General features: G+C 37.9%; 1 pseudogene; it reads right to left on the bottom strand.

The window, feature by feature from the left end:
* Window positions 1-603: 603 nt before the first annotated feature.
* On the bottom strand, window positions 604-17,098 carry LOC146722128 (uncharacterized; annotated as a pseudogene).
* Between the last annotated feature and the right edge of the window lie 1,391 nt (window positions 17,099-18,489).

The raw sequence follows: 18,489 nt of genomic DNA, 5'->3' as shown, positions 1-18,489 counted from the left end.
ATCCAAAGTATAAACAATTACATTATCCATTACTCTCTACAAAAATAAATACAAAATTAAAACTGAATTACATTTAATATGTTAAAAGCAGCAGTTTTTAATCGAATATATGTATTTTAAATTTATTTGCTTGATCATAAAATGCAATTACAATTAAATAACTTTTAAATAAAAAATTCAATAGTTACAAATGTTTATCAATATTTTTTATTTATATGAGCATTATATATATTATATATATATCTATATAGATATCTATATAGATTTTTTGGATACTCTTATTATCTATTATACTAGTCATAAAAGAAACATTACAAAACCTTGTCACATATGAGATATACGCAAATTAACTCTAGCACAATCAGTCGTATAACAAAAAAATAATTAAAAGTAACTCATAAACTGACTGAAAAATCGTAGTATCATCAAAAATCATGTAAACTTCGCATAAAAGAAACGTTATATGTTAAACAAATATTGAAAGACATTTTATCTGTTAAATTTCCATATTGGAAACATCAATAACATAACAAAAATTCATCAATCTCGTAATAAAAACTAAACATTGCACATATAATAAATAATAATGTTTTCATTGTTCAACTCTGCCAAGAATAGAAAATATATAAACGAACGTAAATAATAACTCAAAAATAATAAGAAAAACTAAAAAATAATGTACTTAGGTACTAGATATGTACTTTACTTATAATATACTTCAGGCATCAGAGGGGTCGTAGACCTTATAAACTGTTCGTGTAGTTCAGATTCGGGTTACAGTAATGACGATAGCTAACAAAAAGAAGCATGGCTGTTGCGGTACGAAAAAGCAAAAGTTGAAAAGTACACCTTACAATGGCACAACAATGTCAAACGGTATACATAATACAATCGTACAGCCAGAGATGGTTTTATTAGGCATCAGAATTTTGCGACTCATTAACTTTCCTTCCATTTGCAGTTTGAAACCAACGCTTGATTTTTGCTTCAGCTTTAATAAGAAAGCTATCAGGAAAACGTAATTTAACTGCACCTATACACAAAAACAATTGCAATAAATTAATATTATTAACAAAAGAAACACTGATATATATTTCATATATTATAAGTATTAAAAAAATAACTTAATATAATTAGAATGAAAATTATGAGATTTACGTAATAAATTTAAAAAATCGAGATACTTGCCAAATACAACTTCACATAGTTGTGTTTCAGAAAATTTTATCTTATCGCCTTCTGATCCACTCCAACTTATTAATTTGGCAAGATCATTTGAGATCAATTTGGACAAAATGTTCCCTGTGACACTACGTTCTGAGGGAGTAGAAGATGTACCAAAACTGCCACATTTAGAATAAAGCAGATCTCGCTGTTAAGGCATGAAATGTGATTATCATAATTGCCTAGTAAATTTTTAACATGCATTATACTGTTGCGCCCCCGTGTTACGCCCCTGGATCTACATCTTTGTATCGGGTGATACTTTTCGCGGGATCAACTCTTTACGCCTCCGGGAGATCGTCGTCAAGGGAGTTGTTGTTAAACAACTAAGGGTCTTCTTCTGTTTTCGGGAGACATGACAGTTTTGGTCTAGCGGTCGCATCGTGCGGACGTTTTCCGAGACCGGAGCTTCTTTGCATTACGAATGCACTATTTGTTATATTTCATTGGTTTCGTGTATTGGTTCCTCATATTAAAGTTCATTTCCCTATTATGCGAGTGTCTTTATTTCGCGCGCGAGTGAGAGTGACTGTGTGTGAGTGACTGAGCGAGAGGCGTCCCGAGGACGCAACATTTTGGGGGCTCAGCCGGGATCAAAACCGAAAGAATCGCATCTTCCTGAGAGAACGCCAAAATGACGACTCAACATTCGCCGAAAGCGACGCGTTCCCGAACAACGATGAAGGAGATAGACGAGACGGATGCGTTGCAGACCGCACTGCGAGAACTACGAGAAATGCGGGCCGAACGAGAACATCAGCAAGCTCGCTTTGAGACTCTTCTCCGAGAGAAGGACGAACAGCTGCACCAGCTCGAATTGAGGATCTCCTCGCAGCAAACTAACCAGCTAAGTCCTTCTAATATAAGAGCTTCTGGGGATACACGACTGAATTTAGCTTGCGCGAGTACCGCGAGTGCCGCGATAGCCGCGAGTGCCATGATAAAGGCGGGCGAGACGACCGGTAACTTTCGTGCGAAAACGGGCTTAAAACTGAAGCCCGATACATTCGATGGAAGGGTTCCGCTGCGGGAGTTCCTCTCCCAATTTCTTTTGATAGCCGTTGCGAATAATTGGGATGAGAAAGCAAAAATGATTACTCTCGCTGCAAATTTAAGGGGAAAAGCTCGGTCCGTTTTAGAAAATGTCGAGAATTTTGAAGAATTAACATTCGCGGAATTAAAATCAAAATTAGAGTTGCTTTTTGAAGACGGAAACTTGACGCAAAATTATTACTATCTTTTTACGACACGGAAACAAAAATATGGAGAGGATTTCGCTTCCTTTGGAGCCGAACTTGAGAGACTGTCGCGTCTGGCTTACCCCGAACGTCCATATGCGGTCCGCGATAAAATAGCATGCGCGCAATTTGTCTCGGCATTAATAGACGGGTTTGTCAAAAGAACCCTTCAACTGGAGGGAATTACATCCTTAAATTTGGCTATAGAAAGAGCTAAGGCCATAAAATAATTCAGGGGGATAGTTTTGATAGAAAAAGAGACAATTTTAGTAATAAAGGAAATTACGGCAAAATAAGTCAAAATTATCAAAAAGGAGAGAGGAGCGACGCGCGAACCGATTCCGAAAAAAAGAAAAGCAAACGGTTTGACTCGAAAGGGGAAGCGCAAGCGAACAACTTTTCGGCCAAAGAGACAGAATGTTGGTCTTGCGGGAAGATTGGGCATTTGCGTTTTCAATGTCCTGAGGCGAAGGAAAACTAGAGGTAGTTGAATTTTTTCGGGGAAAATTCAATTCTTACAGAAAACGCCCCGACGTCCAATTTTGTTGATCTTATTGATTGTAGTGTTAGAAGGACCTTTCTCTATTATAAAGAAATTCAACGATGTGGTGTACTGCATTCAGAAGACACCCAGACATCGGAAGAAAGTAGTGCATGCAGATAGATTAGCTCCATTTTTAGATAGAAATATTGATTGTTAATTAGAAATAGTACAAAACTCAAATAAAGATTGCTAGGAATTGGAGAGTTGTGTTTGTGTGTATATTTGTAAGTGCATTTTTTTAATTGGAGAATTTATTCTGCGTAAGGAATGTTTTCTTTTCTAGTTGGAAATTTTTAAGAAGAGGCTTGCCTGAGTTTTTGTTACAAGAGAATTCTCTGAGGAAGTTCCTGCGACCATTACTCATCGAGGGCAACTGGCTCCTTTCAATTGAGAAGACCGTCTTATCTTCAGAAGATTGGTCATTTGGTTCATCACGTTAAAGACTGTCCTTCTCGTGGTTTTTGATCCGTGGTTTTCCCACGAGACTGAGGGCAAATGCCGGGACAGAGACTTAGGGTGTTCACGAGGAACGTTGGGTCCACGGAAGATATTCCCCCCCTTTGTCTGAAGATTCATGGACCATTTCGTTATCCTTCCGGGAGACGGCGAGTATAGTGAAACCGCGAAGACAGCAGGGATATCTTCTATCAACTCGACTGTTATGGGAAAAATCTGGCCAATTTTTCTTCAAAAAAACAGTTCGAGTACGGAGAGGAGGAGGGCGAAGCTCGGTAACCTGTAGCAGCAGCTAAGGGAGAGCAGGATTCGTCCGGACAGTGTAGACGCAAAAAGAGAGGGACCAGGCGTTTCGTTCGGTAACCTGTAGCAGCAGCTAAGGGAGAGCGGAGTATCGTTGGTGCCCTAATAGCAGCGTCAGAGTCCTGGGTCTTCAATCTCCGTGAGAATTGTCGGGACGACAATTTTGAAGAAGGGGGGCAGTGTTGCGCCCCCGTGTTACGCCCCTGGATCTACATCTTTGTATCGGGTGATACTTTTCGCGGGATCAACTCTTTACGCCTCCGGGAGATCGTCGTCAAGGGAGTTGTTGTTAAACAACTAAGGGTCTTCTTCTGTTTTCGGGAGACATGACAGTTTTGGTCTAGCGGTCGCATCGTGCGGACGTTTTCCGAGACCGGAGCTTCTTTGCATTACGAATGCACTATTTGTTATATTTCATTGGTTTCGTGTATTGGTTCCTCATATTAAAGTTCATTTCCCTATTATGCGAGTGTCTTTATTTCGCGCGCGAGTGAGAGTGACTGTGTGTGAGTGACTGAGCGAGAGGCGTCCCGAGGACGCAACAATACAATACATATATTATAATAACATGATATAAGACATACCACAGATTCATAATTGATGCGATTAGCTGCTAAAACCGTCTCCATTTTCTGAAAGTCCTTTTTTGTTTTTAATGGAATAGATGGAATTTTAGAAAATATCATGGATTTAGCATGATCTGGATTGACAGACCGAACAATGATTGCCTGGTTAATCAGTACTGAATCTAATTTTTTGCTAATTTCCAGAAGTACTGTGCTGCTCAACTTCTATTCACTGTGACAATGTTTGCAGCCATCACCTAAAATAATAAAGTCTATTAAACATCTGCAAAGAATGTCAAAACAATAACTATCTAAACCGTAAACGCAAATAAATACCTTTATTCTTAAAATTGTAGGAGTAACTTTGATTAGCCTTTGTATTCGGCAAAGAAAAATGTTCTTCATTTGTACCAGAACTTGAATCAGCAGAAGTCTGTACCAACGAACATGAAGATCCTTTATCAGGATTGTTTATCCGCATTGAGTGTAATGAAAGAGAGTCTTGAGCATCATCACTTGTAAAATCAGGTGGAGAGAGAATTGTAGAAGTTTTACTATTCAAAGATGTATGGTCCTTGCTTGATACTGACAGAAACTTCTGTTTGGTATGATCCATTTCCTGCTGTTTTTCGTGCTTCTTAATATTACTTTGAGATTGATTATCGCGAATCTTTTGCAGTTGTCTTTGCTTTCGCTCACTATCTTGGCTGGAATTGTCTTGAAACTTCTGGACTCTAAATTCGATATTTTTATGAACAGATAACACAGATTCTTTTCTGGTCACTTTCTCCATCTCTTTATCTTGCACTTGATTCAGATGGATACTATCTTTAACTGCCTTCAAGGCATCAGAGTTGATTTCAGGCAAAGTTTCGCTGCCGTTATCACTACTACTTTCACTAAGTTTTCTAATTTTACTTTTGCGATAAACTTTTTCTTTTCGAGATGGTAAAGTGTTTTCCTTGTCTTCACTATCTTCATCAGAATCATCAATGTATCGCTTTGGTGGCTTCCTCCTTCGTGGGGCGTTATCTGCTTCTGTTTCAAGGGATGTGTTATCTTCAGCTTTCTTCAAACCTCTGACTGCATCATCATATTCACTTACAATTATCAGTTTAAAAATAATAATTTTTATATTTATTGCACAAAAATTTATTTAATCAAAAATTGATAATATATGCATTGTTGTGCCTCCGGGAAGGCACGGAAAATTTTGGGGTCTCAGTCGACTGAAGGATGAGGATCCTAGGATCGGCGGGCGTCTCCACTTTGACTAACTTTGCTTGTTTATATGAATAAATCTTTTATTTCCCTTATTTCTTGAGTTGGTTTAATTCTGTGTAATCCCACCTGGGTGGTTAGTTAAGTATGCTCGCTCTCGATAGTCAGATTACAGGTGATAGTTTATATTCTGCGGCTTGTCTTCGACTCTTAGTTAGGTTCTAATTAGCGACTTGACTTTTTGGATTTTCGTTAGCGACTGCCTTCGTCGCCTCGCTTTCCGTTCGCGGTGGTCTCCTGCCCTTTTCTACATCTTTCGGGGGAAGATGTAGAGAAGCTCTTTCATTGGCTAATTTTTATTCACACGCTTTTTATCTAGGTGCAAGCGAAGCAGGTTGATTCTTCGCTTGCGGTCCGCGGGTTTCGGCGTAACGCTTATGTTTCATCGCGTTTGCATCTTTTCGCGATAAGCGCTTCGCGAGAGCGTGAGAACGTTTCTCAAATGATTATATAATAGCTGACTTACTAATTTATTATTAAAACTATGTTAATATAATATAATATAATATAGTTATAGTCATTCGGACTATAACATTCCTCCCCCGTTGAAAAAGAAAAACGGAGGTACGAAGTTTTTCGTTCTTAATTTCTTAACTTACATATAATGGTGGTTTCCCGTTACAGTATAGTGTTACAATCGTTTCTTAAATTCTAGTACTTTGACTTCTTCTTAGGATTGATCTCGGTATTTCGAAGTCAATATTTGTTGTAGTTTTCGGTTGTTTTTTGTTTTTATTTTTTCTTTTTATTATTATTATCCATGTTAAAATGAATATTGTAGCTACTGTCATTACTGTTCCGGTAAATGTCATTGGGTAGACAAATTGCTTCCGTGCATAAAAATTTTGTTCGTTGTTTTGTAAGTCGTTGTCTATAGTTTCTATTTTGTCTCTGAGTTTTGTCAATTCCAAACGATGTTGTGAGATGTTTTCTAATGTGTCCTGATCATGTCCTATTTTTCTGTCTCGTGGAATTGTTATATTTATATTTGGTAGGAAAGTTTCTAAGGTATTTCCGTACAGTTTTCCTGCCGTTTGTAATGTTGTGTCTGTTGTTGTCAGTTTACAATTTTCGTTTAATGTAATCTCGCCTGTGTTGTTGATTACTTTACTTTCTGATCGTCCGTCGCATCGTATGGTTATTGTCTGTTCAGCGGAGGTCGAGTATAGCTAAGTGTCTTCTTGGTGTAAGGTTATCCATATCGTGCGGGACGAGGTATATTGTCTAACATTACATTTGTCCTGATCTTGAATATGCTTTCGTTTGCAATTTTTTATCAAGCAAGAGGGGCGTTCGGTCTATATGTCTCCTGTCGTCCCTTTAGTCTTATGACAACCTTTGATTTATTACTATCGTTGCGTCTTCAAAAAAAAAATGGTTGGTTCCGACATGTGGTTCGATTGTTCGCGATGCCATGTGGAGTTTGTGCCCTGGTGGGAACCGCTATGCTTCTCGTGTTTGAGATTTCTTCGATCTGTGGGCCCAGTTGTGGGGCCCGCATTGCCGACCGGCCGTTTCGAACGGGCTTTGGGGGCTGTCGCAAGATATGCGGCTAGCTCTTTTCCATTTTCTTTACACGTAAGTGTAAATGTGAGGTCTGGTGTGCGCGTTGTGCGCGAAGTTGCTTTGGTGCCTCCCGAGGAGGGATTTATGATTCCGGCCATGCAGACTTTGAGGGCTTTGCAAGAGGGGCGGCCTCTTCCTTATGGGCGTTTATGTCGCGAGGACGAAGCAGACAATTAGGTAAGTCCTAATTTTCAATAAATAATTTTAATCTATTTGTGTGTATGCGTATCGCTCTTCTTCCTTTTTTTACTGTGTAATTTACGCTTGAATTTTTTTCTATTATTGTATACGGTCCTGCCCATAATGCGTCTAATTTCTTGGATCGTCCGCGTCGGAGTGTCTCGTCGTATACGAGTACTTTGTCGCCTATTTTAAATTCGGTTTCTTTCGCGGATTTATCAAAGTATTCTTTCGATTTTATTTTTTCCTCTTTAATATTTTCTTTCGCAAGTTGATTTGAGGCACGTATTCTTTCCCTTAGTTCCTGTAGATAGTCATCGTAATTATACGTCAGTTTAGGCGGTTTTGTTAGTGCCGTCGGTAGTTCGACTTGTCGTCCATATATTAGTTCAAAGGGGGTATATCCCGTAGCTGAATGAGGAGTGGTATTATATGTAAACATTGCGTATGGCACCCATTCATCTCAGTCGGTTTGGTCAGCATTTATATATTGTCGCAAATATTCGGCTAATGTGCGGTGCGATCTTTCTAATGCTCCATTACTCTCGGGGTGATACGCGGTTGTTTGTATCTTTTTTATTCTTAAAAATTTGCATATATTTTTAAATACTTTGCTCATAAAATTTGTGCCTTGGTCTGTTAAAATTTTTTCGGAAATGCCGTGTTCGAAAATTATTTTCGTAACGAACTCTTTCGCGACGGTATTTGCTTCCTGATTTGCGATCGGTATCGCTTTACTGAGTTTCGTCAGGCTATCCTGAAATGTTAGTAAATATTTGTTTCCGTTAGTGGTAACTGTTAACGGTCCGACGATATCTAATGCACATTTTTCAAATGGTTTATTCGGAGTATCTGTGATTACGAGGGGTGCTTTTATTCGGCGCGATAATTTATTTTTTTGGCAGGATTTGCATTTTGCGATATATTGTTCGACATCTTTTGTCAATCCTGGCCAGTTATAGTTTAATCGAATTCTTTTGATTGTTCGTTCGATTCCTTGATGCCCTCCTGTGGGTGCATCGTGATATTCATAGAGTATTTGTTTCTTTTCCTCTTCAGAATATTTCCTTGTATTATCTGCGAATTCTTCCTCTTCTTTTTCTTCTTCGTCTTCTTCTAACGTGAAGATTCTATTTTTTGTCTCCTCGTTGATATCTCGGGTTACTTGTCGGCTTAGCGCGTCGGCATTCGCGTTTGCTCGTCCGGCCTTGTGTATGATTTCATAATCATATTCCTCGAGTTTCAGTCTCCAACGGATTAATCTAGACCCGGGGTCAGTTATATTGAATAGCCATATCAAGGGTTTATGATCGGTAATTATTTTAAACTTTGTGCCATAAATGTATGGTCGAAAATGTTTAACAGCCCATACAATTGCCAATAGTTCCTTCTCCGTAGTATTATAATTTTGTTCCGCGCGAGATAATACTCGGCTGGCGTATGCGATAGGTCTATCCTTGCCTACCGTTCCTTGTGATAGTACGGCTCCGATTGCATAGTCCGAGGCATCGGTAGTCACGTTGAATTCTTCATTGAAATCCGGATACTTTAGCACTGGCGCTGTCGTTAATTTTTCCTTCAATTTTTCAAACGCGATTTGTTGTTCGTTTTTCCATTCGAACGTTTCCGTTTTCTTCGTTAATTTTGTTAACGGTTTTGCGATTCGCGAAAAATTTTCTATAAATTTCCGGTAATAACCCGCTAGTCCGATAAACGATTGTACGTCTTTTACTTTCCGTGGTGTCGGAAAATTTTTTACCGCCTCTAATTTCGACGGATCTGGCAGTATACCGTTTTCGGAAATAATATGTCCAAGGTATATTACCTCTTTTCGTAAAAATTCGCATTTGTCAGGCTGTAGTTTAAGACTATGTTTCCGTAGGCGTTGTAATACTTCCGCGAGTCTTCTGTTGTGATCCTCTAAACTGGATCCGTATATAACGATGTCGTCGAGATAAACGAGACATCGGAGTCCTTGTATCCCGGTTAGCACTGAGTTCATAAGTCGTTGGAAAGTCGCAGGCGCGTTTTTAAGTCCAAACGGCATTCTATTAAACTCGTAGTGTCCGTAGGGAGTCGAGAAGGCTGTTTTATTTTTGTCGCGCTCGGCCATCGGTATCTGGTGATATCCAGATGCAAGGTCGAGCGTCGTAAAATACTTCGCGTTTCCCAGCTGATCCAAAATATCGGTAATATTCGGCAGTGGGAATGAGTCGCCTATAGTTAATTCATTTAACTTTCGGAAATCGACTACTACTCTTAATCGCGGTTTGCCTGTTGCGTCAGTCTTTTTTGGCACTACTAATAACGGTGCATTCCACTGGCTAATGCTTGTACTAATAATTCCGTCTTTTAGCATTTCCTGTACTTGTTTGTTCACTTCTGATTTGTGTTTTTCGGGAAGGCGATACGGTCTCACATTGACGGGTGAGGTATCGGCGCGCGTGCTTATCTCGTGTTTTAACGTTGCTGTGCATGACAGTGGTTCTCCGCTTAAATAAAACACGTCGCTATATTCTTCGCATATTTTCTGTATCGCTTTCCTTTCTTCCTCGTTTAAATGCTTTGTGTGTAACAATTGTCAAATTCGTTCGTCACGCGTTAATTGATTCGGAGTCTCGTCTATATGTATCGTGTACAATTCGTGCGCGTTATTTTCGCAAGCGTCTTCTACGGTTACGAGGGGTGTGTGTATCTCGACCGGCTTATCAGTTGTATTAATTACACTGATGGGACATTGGTAATTCTTCGGTTCTACCAAACATCGTCCGATATAGATTCCTGGGGCGGTTTCTTTGGCTTGAATGATCCCTGTTTTATTATCATTTGTTATTGCGTGTATAATTGTTTCACTACGCGGTTTTAAGATAATTTTGTTGTACGGTTGCAATTTTAGGACGGCGTTTCCGATTTGTAATTCGCGTTTTTTGTAATCGCACGTGACTTGCTGCTTCTGGAGGAAGTCGATTCCTATGATCCCGTCATATTCCATTGGGAAATCATCTTTCACGACGTAAATCGCGTGTTTTATCTTGTTTCCGTTTAACTCAATTGTCGCGTATATTTTTCCGATCGTTTTTGCTTTATGACCGGTTATTCCAACGAGGGTTATTTTATTATTGTAAATTTCGGTCTCGCCCTTCAAGTGTTTCACTTTTATCAATGAAATCGTAGCTCCCGAATCGTAAAGCATATTTACTCTTCCGCGTTTTGCTTCTCGCATAGGCAGAGTAATTATATTTAAACTCGCTCTTTCTCTCGGCGTTCGGCGCACGTGTGTCACCTGATATTCGAGCGCGCGAGTCTTCTTAATCTTATCTCCGCGCTCTCCGTCTTCATCGCTGCTACGTTCGGACTCGGAATTTCTCTCTTGCCGGATTCTTTGATTATCTATTTTATTAATACTTCGCGGTTTTTTTCGATCCTCTGGCTTGTTCCGTGGGGGCGTATTATTTTTCGGTCGTCCGTTTAATTCCCAACATTCTTCGCGGTTATGTCCACGCTTTTTGCAATGATTGCAAAATTTTTCGATGGCGGATACGCGCGAGGATTTTTCCGGTTTCGGTAGAACGTTGACTTTGCTACGACAGTCTCGTCCGTAATGTCCGGGTTTTCCGCATCTATAACATTGTCCCGTCGTTCGCTGTCCTGACCGCGTTGATTCAGGCTTATTTAGCGAGGAATTTGTTGCCCGTGACGTGCTAGGTCCGATAAATCTCTCTTCCGCGCTCGCGCCGGCTATCGCTTCTTGAAGCGTCGTATATCGTTGTGAGCGTACGAGTACCTTTAAGTCGCTTCGTAGCCCTAATTGAAAATTTAATAATGCTTGGGTTTGGATCGTTTGTAAGATAGTGCGTTTCTCTGAGCTCGTTTGGTTTTCTCCCTCTATCATTGAATCGTATAAATTCATAGCGAGCTGGTCGACGCGTTGCCCGAAATTTTGTGCTGTCTCCTTATATTTCTGCTTTAGCGAATTAAATTCTAATTGCAAGTGGGCAGTACTTTGCTTGCATTGGTATGCGGTCTCTAGTTGTTGCTTTAATTCTTCAAACGTTTGTATGTCTCGCGTTTCGAAGACTTGCATGGCTTTACCTTTTAATTTAGTAAATAGTATGCCCTGTATCAGAGACTCTTCGTCTCCGGGATGTATGTTTTGCATTGTATATGTGCATGCGTTTAGAAATTCCTGAAGGCGGTGTCGCGATGTACCGTCGAATTCGGGTATCATCATTCGCGCTTCTTTTAGAGACATATATTGTCGTGCAGTACTCCGTCGATTTCGTACGTCGCGCTCAGTCCGTCCGTAAGTCATACGAGGCTCGTAATCGGACTCCCGCTGTTCGTCTGTGTGTGTGTATGCCTGTGCGGCTTCTATCCTATTCATACGTGTGTTTAGTGTATGTAGCTCTGCATGTATAGCTTGTATTATATTAAGCATTTGTGAAGTTTCTCCGGGCGCTACGACGGAGGGTTGTTGTGACGTGACGTCTAAATTCTGTCCCATTTGTGCAAGGGTTTGTCGGAGTATGCTTATTTTGGCATCTATCGCGGTTGGCGGAATAGTTGCGTTTGCGTTTGTATTTTCTGCCATATTTATTTCGCTATAAATTTCTTCAGGATCGAATATTTCGCTGTCGTATGACGTTAATGAAAATTCTCTTCGCGAAGATACTCTACTCGGAGTTTGGCTGATATACGGTCGCAATCGACGCGGTTCGTTTTGAGTTACTTGAACGGAGTCGCTTGGATTATTTGCGAATATACTCGCGTCAAAACTAGTAAACGGAAATTCTCGTTCGTTTATTACGTTTGGAGGTAACTCGGTATTATTTTCGTTTGTCAAGTCGCTGTCTAAATTTCTACGAACGCTTTCGAGATTTTGCGCAGTTAAAGGCAATACTCGCGTCGTTAACCGTACAGGTGTACTATGCAACCACGATTGGTTTTTAATCGCTTGTCGGGGTGTTTCGTCACCTTCCGACATTCACGCAATCAAATAAATTCGGACTTACAGTATTACGGCTCGCATCGTTACGCTCTATACGGGTCGGCTGCTGCTGCTGCAACTCGATCGCTCGTGGGCTGATAACGGCGGCTCCGTGTTGGTGATAGATACGGCGGGTCGTCGCTCGTGTTGATGCGCTGCCCGTGAGGTTGTCGTAGGTCGGCGTTGTCCTTGGACGTCGGCGATCCTTTTCGATTCTCTGCTGCTTATCACTCGTTGCACTGTTTATGTTGCCCGCTCTCTCGTTCTCTCCTAGTCGTGGCTTCTGCTTGTTTCCGTCAGAGTTACTGACGTGCCCGTCTAACACTTGTTATAATTGTATGTGTTTTTACGGGTCTTCGCCGCTGTAAAGATTTTAGAGACGACGTCGGCCCTGCGGCTGAGATCCCACCGTTGCCACCAAATTGTTGTGCCTCCGGGAAGGCACGGAAAATTTTGGGGTCTCAGTCGACTGAAGGATGAGGATCCTAGGATCGGCGGGCGTCTCCACTTTGACTAACTTTGCTTGTTTATATGAATAAATCTTTTATTTCCCTTATTTCTTGAGTTGGTTTAATTCTGTGTAATCCCACCTGGGTGGTTAGTTAAGTATGCTCGCTCTCGATAGTCAGATTACAGGTGATAGTTTATATTCTGCGGCTTGTCTTCGACTCTTAGTTAGGTTCTAATTAGCGACTTGACTTTTTGGATTTTCGTTAGCAACTGCCTTCGTCGCCTCGCTTTCCGTTCGCGGTGGTCTCCTGCCCTTTTCTACATCTTTCGGGGGAAGATGTAGAGAAGCTCTTTCATTGGCTAATTTTTATTCACACGCTTTTTATCTAGGTGCAAGCGAAGCAGGTTGATTCTTCGCTTGCGGTCCGCGGGTTTCGGCGTAACGCTTATGTTTCATCGCGTTTGCGTCTTTTCGCGATAAGCGCTTCGCGAGAGCGTGAGAACGTTTCTCAAATGATTATATAATAGCTGACTTACTAATTTATTATTAAAACTATGTTAATATAATATAATATAATATAGTTATAGTCATTCGGACTATAACAGCATATATAAAGAAATTGACATATTAGATTTAATGAACTGACGGTATAAGTGAAGAACGGATCCTTTATGAAGAGGCCAATGAATATTAGGCTCAATACAATTTTTTACAGATCTTTTTAAGTGTACAAGTCTTGATCCTTTTTCGGGCCAGTTTTCTGGAGGCCAGAACATATCAGTAATTTCATCGTCATGTTTGTCAATCCATTTAACAGGAACCACTGCAACTGTTTCTTCTTCCTCTTGTTTGTCTCTCGCGAAAGCCACCACAGCATACTGAAAAAACCAAGATTTATAAAACTTAAAAAATGACCTAAAATTATATATACAATATTAAAAAGTAATGGACTAATGTCAAAGTGCTATAATATTATGATAAGTAATATAGACAACTTTTATTCGGCATCAAGTATTTTAAAAATATTTGCAGTAACACTTGTAAATGTATGCTTGATTTAATTAAAATTCGTCCTATTTTAATAAATTGATTGTTAAGAAAAGGAAGTCATATATTCTCATACAAGACAATAAACACACAATGCTGATACTTTTACAAAAACATATATAAATACACACTTATTCACAAATGCATATATTGCTATAAATTTGCCACACTACTAAATATAATAAAATAAATACAGTAAATTCTAGGTAAAAATGCTACTTTTTGTTTCCACAAAAACCGATTTCTCAGAGAAACCTTAACCACAAGTGTAAATTTGAAAGTTTAAATCATATCACCACAAAGAATAAACTAAACTAATAACCAATGTCGACTATAAGATAGTAAAAAACAATAATCATGTAGCATATTACGGTACAAATACGTAAACAGACAATATAACGGATCCTCACCGTTATCAATAGTCATATATCAGAGGGACCATGCGCAAGAGGAATACAGAGATATGATCTATTATTTTCAGGAATAAGAACACATTTTATAATTGTATCATTCATTTCCCAAGATCTAACTGTTTCATCTAATTGTGAAACAAGAACGATGCCAATCAAGGATGAATCCATTGGGTATTGATAATAACTCTTCTGTATATGAAATCGTTGTCCATGTAGGATCACTACATTATCTTCACAATAAATAATATTTCGCAACAAAACTACAGATCCATCTTCAGTTTTAAAGCAATGATCAGGAACATCACATCTCAATGTAAATTTATTGCTGGTAAGCACCTTATAGTGCTGCCCTTGAACAGTTTCATTAGGATCAACATGATTTTCGCTCAGTTCTATACCCTCAATAACATGTTTCGGCTCTGACAAGTGTCCATTGGTTTCAGCATCCCTTCTTGCTAATTGTTGCAAAGGATGATATCCCGATCGTAATGATTGCTTGATTGTTTTTAAATAGTTTTCATATGGAAAAGCACTAAATGAATTTAAGGATCCATGCTCTTCGCATTCATCAACTAAATGAGTAAGTCCATGAACATTAAACACAACAAAGTCACGGCTAAAAACATTACTGCTACATTGTACAAATAAATTTAAAAATATTCTAGCAACATTTCTCATTGCAATATTCTGCACGAGTGAAGGAGAGGCTAAAATGTAAATGCTACAGTGGAGGAGTAAGAAAGTGTGATATATTTTCGTAGGAGTATGATCCTTTATTATTTTAACACCATCATATAGTAAAAATCTTCTAAACTCTGTAGCCTTAAGATGAGCAACCGTTTTGAATCGATAAGGCTTTCAGTTAAATTCTTTAGGAATAAACTGCCCAATCTATGCTGAAGTATTTTTAAAAGCTTCTATGTTTTCATCTCTCAATTTGCCTCGGTTTCTTATTTCTAATAATCGCATCAAAAATCTCTTCATCACACCAACGCATACAAGATGAAGATATTCAAGCCTGAATTGGGATACCATTCGAATATTGAGTCGCTCTTCTAATGGTGATAATCCTTGATGGTGTTCAGGATTTCTTCTGTCAAAAGATTGATCTGTACATTTCTGTCCATTGTTCAAATAAACCATTCTGTGATGGTACTATTCACCTTCAACTTCACATTTTTCACATGAAAATAATCTATTATGACCAATGGTACACTTCACAAAAGATCTCGCTGCAGCATCACAAATAAAGTTATGTATAGATACATCATAAATATGACCATTAAAATTAAAACCGTTTGTATAAAGGTCCTCTATTTCGTTAATAAATTCTTCAAAAAATTGTTCTAATGTTGAAGGTTTTAATTCTGTACCAAAATAAACACTAATAATAAAAGGTTCACAAATCTTATTGTCAGCCAATGATCCTAAAATGGGCCAAAAATGCAAATTTCCACTATTATCCAGAGGTAATCCGTCTATGCTGATATTCAATCGTATTCGTCCATGAGAATTTAAATATTTTTCAGTTAAGAAAAAATTAAGACTTTTTTTTATTCCTTTGTACCGCACATGTCCATTATCAATCTCAATCACTGGCGTAGTCTTAGGTGTATTCAGCAAGGTTGTATATGACTTAGGAAGATTTGGATGCACTGTGTGTAAAATACTCAACAAACTGTTTACTTTTCTTTTTGAGACATTATAAGAAGCCCATTCTGTTAGAGCCATACGTAAATAGACATCTACGTCAAATTCTTCATCAGATTCATTGTCAGTTATATCTTCTCGTATACTTTCTGCAGACAAATCCATATTATCTGACCAATCTGTATTATTATCACCTGAAATATCGTTTTCATATTGACTGTCATTTTCTATTTGCTCTTGTTCCAATTGTTCTTGTTCCTGCACTTCAACATCCGTATTTAATTCTAGTGAATCTAAAATCTCTTCTTCATGTACTTTTAAATGTTGAGATGCGTTACATGAATCACTTGATCCTTCATATTCTTCATATAATTGCAATCTCAATCTACGTTCACGCTCCACCTCAGCTTGCCTTTTCAAAATCCGCTCATGACGATTCTACATATGAAAGAATGCATTGTCATATTATAAAAACAAAAGAAGTTATATAACAATGCCATTTACAATATTCCAATATTCTGCATTTTAGCATTTTCAATAAATGACTGATTCAATGCCATAAATACATTACGTACAATAAGCTTCTTGCAACAATCTTGCTCTCCACCAATCTAAATCTAATTTAATACTTTATATAAACTTTTACCTATATGTCTTTATGAATACAAAGATCATCAGAAAAACTGTACTCTGCAAAAGTATATTTCTCTCTCCTTCTCTCTCTTTTTCTCTCCTTCTCTCTCTCTCACTCTCCCTCTCTTTAAAAGTGTCCGAATACATATATTATATACATTGGACAACCATTATTGCATAAATATAAGGAGATTCAAATTATTTGTTTAAGATATGATGTAATTAAACATTTATTTTGTGTTTTTTCATAGGTATATATATATATATATATATATATATATATATTAACGACACTTTAAAAGAAAAAGAAAAAGTTTGTCTCCGTCTAACCTTCTCTAGACATTTTTCATACATATACACAAACACAACTTTTCATAATTACACAAAGGCCTCTTTTGGATATTATTATTTCTTACATATATAAAGTAAACACAAGAAAAACACCGGTTAACCTAACTTATCAAACTTTCTCAATTACTTATAATAGGCTAATAAATACGCTGTAGAAAACAATAATACTATTATGTACATTATTTATACTTACTGCTCTTTTATCCATGTCGATCCGAGATATCAAGTCAAAGATTTTTAGCGTCTCTTTCGCGCGTCGCGATTGCTTAGGAGGAACGATGCGGGAATTAATAATGTGATGCGACGATTAAATCAACTGAATATATTCTTCAATGCAAATTGTACGTGTGAATACATATAGGTATATCGCTCGGATTAATAAACGTGCGTTCGTGCGCGGCGACTGTCGAAGACGGAATCTCTCGTTATCTAAAAATCTCCTATTTATACCTTGCCTCAAAAACGCCCTTCGCTAGGCTTCGAGAGGCTTCGCGAATTTTCTATCTATTTTTACTTGTTTGTTTCTGTCCTACTCGTCTTTCGTCTCGTCTGTAATATTTTATTTATATTTATTTGTGCCTTTGTCCTTTTCGTATATGTCAATGTCCGTATTCGTATGCGTGTTTTCCTTATTAATTTCAGGGAAGTATGTGACGATGTAATCGCCACAGATTTTTTTATAATTTAACAATTTATTATGCACTTCACTTTTGCCGTACTACGTATACTACGTTCCGTCGGTTCCGTTTGCGGATGTCGCGGATGACACGTGACATAAAAGATTTGTTCTAAATAAGATCTGATGTTCTACCGTCTGTTCTTTTTAATTGAACTGGCTGGCTGAATATATTATTTTAGAGTGTATATCTTTTCTTTCCAATATATAAAATAAAAGAGATAAACTCTAAATTAGTATGATTAATTCAATTAAAAAGAATAAACTATAAGATATATACATTAAATTTAAAATTAACTAAATAATGCATTAAATCAAACTCAATATATAAATGCAATATATATAGAAATTGCATATATATATATATATATATATACTATATAAAATAACGCTGGAGGTAATATATAACTGAATCAAATATAAGAGTTTTAACAAGGCTCTGTAATATATAAATATAAATTTAACGTATAAGACGGGCAACAAGAGCCAAATCGCGGATGACAATGCGTTATCCTAACGAAACTAAATAATTTTTCGTTAGAATTAAAATACCGGTGCACAAGGCACCAAATTTTTACTTGGACACGGCCAAGATTTTAAATATGAAATAATCTCATATTTTGAGATTTAATTTCAATACCCCTTTAACCCCCCTACGGAAAATAAATAAATGAATGCAAGAGAAAAATATAGATCCGAAAATCGCTGAATCGGGAATCGAACCCCAGACCTCTTGCATTCATTTATTTATTTTCCGTAGGGGGGTTAAAGGGGTATTGAAATTAAATCTCAAAATATGAGATTATTTCATATTTAAAATCTTGGCCGTGTCCAAGTAAAAATTTGGTGCCTTGTGCACCGGTATTTTAATTCTAACGAAAAATTATTTAGTTTCGTTAGGATAACGCATTGTCATCCGCGAT

Source organism: Nylanderia fulva, unplaced genomic scaffold (assembly GCF_048542155.1).
Source record: "Nylanderia fulva isolate GAGA-0341 unplaced genomic scaffold, ASM4854215v1 Scaffold365, whole genome shotgun sequence".
NCBI classification, from domain to species: Eukaryota; Metazoa; Arthropoda; class Insecta; order Hymenoptera; family Formicidae; genus Nylanderia; species Nylanderia fulva.
Note: the sequence above shows the minus strand (reverse complement) of the source record. Positions and strands in the feature narration are given on the sequence as shown.